The sequence below is a fragment of the Urocitellus parryii genome, chromosome 8, assembly GCF_045843805.1.
Source record: "Urocitellus parryii isolate mUroPar1 chromosome 8, mUroPar1.hap1, whole genome shotgun sequence".
NCBI classification, from domain to species: Eukaryota; Metazoa; Chordata; class Mammalia; order Rodentia; family Sciuridae; genus Urocitellus; species Urocitellus parryii.
The window spans coordinates 154,466,415-154,469,219 of record NC_135538.1 but is presented as its reverse complement, the minus strand read 5'-3'; positions in this window follow the sequence as shown (position 1 = coordinate 154,469,219).

The window sequence follows — 2,805 nt, the reverse complement described above, 5'->3', positions numbered from 1 at the left end:
TCTTCCTGTTTACACATAAGTACATCCAGGATCAGAAAAGTTAGTTAACTTGCTCAGTTTAATGTATCAAGTAATAAGTGAAGTCTACATTCAAACTCAGGGACACCTGATTTCAAAGCACTTAACTTCTCTAATTCATTTTTATTTTCATTTGTATGGATTTTTGGCTATTTTATGCTATTGGTTAGGTAATATTTTACTATGGATAGAAGAAACAGAAAGATGATAGATGTGAAAGCTCTTTTGGATTAAGTGGTGGTAGTACAGGAAGAAATTGGACATCTTGTATGCTGTCAAGTGGTGGAGTTTTAGGGAAATATTGGGAAATTTTGTTTACTTGCTGATATAACATTGGTATGACCTTCTGATGTTTTCATACTTTCTTAAAGCATTATTCCACCTTCATTGGTTACCTTCCTATTTCCCTCATGGCAATCATCCACCATGGACATATCTGGAGCTGCTGTGCTCCTTTCAGCACATCCCCACTCAGTATGTTTAGTACTTTCTTGTGACACTATTATCTCATTGCTTAACTGTGTGCAAGAAATCAAAGGAAAAAACTCTCAATTTAGTAGTTTTTTTTATTGCTGCCCTAGCAATTTATTGCAAATGAGTGGCTAAAACATCACAAATGTATTACATTTTTTAGTCATAAGTTTGGTGTTGGTCTCAGCAGTCTAAAATCAACGTGTCTGCAGGGCTGAGACTGAATGGGGGGAATCTGTTTTCTGCTCATTACTATCATTGACCACATTCAGTGCTCTCTGACTGTAGTACTGAGGTCCCTTTCTTCTTGCTAACTCTAAGCTGAGGAACAGTGTCAGCTTCCAGAAGCAGTCTGCATTCCTTGGCTTGTGGTTCTCTTCTTCCTTCTTTAAAGCCAATAACAGCTCAATAAATCCTTTTCAGATTTTCTTCTGACCCATTCTTCTTTCACTTTTATGGATTCAGGTGATTAGATGGATCCATTTGTATAACATAAGGTACTCTCCCCAAATCAAGATCCTTAACCTTAATCAAATATGCCATATCTCCTTTGCCATGTAACAACATATCCATAGTTTCCTGGGATTAAGATATGGGTATCCTTGGGAGGCCATTATTCTGTTTAATGCATCTTCATCAAACACAATCATTTTAGGCTTACACAAGCACTTTAAGAAATTGTTCCAATTAATCAAAGCAGTTCTATAAATTTTACTTTCTTATAATTAAACTGTATTTATTAATCTCTTGGCCTCTAGTTTTGTTCTTGCAAATCACAGTTTATTAAAAAGGCATTTCTCAAACCCTTGCAACAATGATTTCCTGGAAAACCTTTTATTAGTTCATTGAAGTTATACATAATATTAGAGTTAATTTTGACATAAAGATGGAAGCATGGAATATAATTTGCTCCAGTGCAGTCCACAGAATTTCCCTTTCCCTCCCTTCCTTTCTCCCTCTTTTCCCTTTCCTCTACTGCATGGGATCTTTTTTCTATTTATTTATAGTTGTTTTTTAAAAGTTTTAAATCCTTGTAAATATATATAAAGGTGATATGATCCAAGTCTTTTTAAGTTAATAAGTTGTAGTACCACATTTTTAATATAATCATGGAATTCTTTTTCTTAATACACTGTGGTATGTTCACATATGTACATAGGATAGTTTGGTCAGCTTCATTCCACCATTCTTTTCTTTTTCTGTCTCTTTCCTCTTCCTCTCTCCCTCAATCCCTTTCCTCTACTCTACTGATCTCTCTTGTATTTTACTGGTACTCCCCCATCACTTTTACTTTTTTGAGGGGGTTGGAGTACCAGGGATTGAACCCAGGGGCACTTAAACCTTGAGCCACACCCTCAGCCCTTTATACATTTTAGTTTGAGACAGGGTCTCACTGAGTTGCTTAGGGACCCGCTAAGTTGCTGAGGCTGGCTTTGATCTTGTGATCATACTGCCTCGGTCTCCTGAGCTGCTGAGAGTAAAGGCATGCACCACTTGTTCCCAGGAAGTACATTGATTTTGCATAATCACATAAAATGCAGATATAAGTAAATACGATGATGCTAGTCATTAAAAAAAGGTTTCTTATTTCTTTGTTTTTTAAAATTTAGATTGTTTTATGATAATTTGTATGATCCAAATCTTTTTTAAGTTGATAATTAGTAGTGTCACATTTTTAATAAAATTATGGAATTCTTTTTCTTAATAAAATTTGATTTAAAAAATAGAATTTAAAATGACTCCATTGACATCAGAACTGTCAGACAGTACAAAAGTGGGCTGGGGATGTGGCTCAAGCGGTAACACACTTGCCTGGCATGCGCAGGGCACTGGGTTCGATCCTCAGCACCACATAAAAATAAAATAAAAGATGCTGTGTTCACCAAAACTGAAAAATAAATATTAAAAAGAATTCTCTCTCTCTCTTCTCTCTCTCTCTCTCTCTCTCAAAAAAAAGTATAAAAGTGAGTGCATAATATAAGTTGGTCGGTGTTAATTACATTGAACAATTGAAGGACTCAGCTGGGTGTAGTGGAACACACAAGTTATCCTAGTGACTCAGGAGTTAGGAAGATCAAAGTTTAAGGCCTACCTCAGCAACTTAGTGAGTCCCTGTGTCAAAATAAAGATGGATGGTGGTGATGGGGATGTAGCTCAATGATAGAGTACCCCTCTCTTCACTTTTGGTTTTTATCTTAAAACATTTTCAGTTTGTTCAAAGGAGTTCAAAACCAGATAAAATATAAAGGCTGCTATGTAAATTACAATAGCCAAATTATGGAACCAGCACAGGTGCCCATCAATGGAAGAATGGTT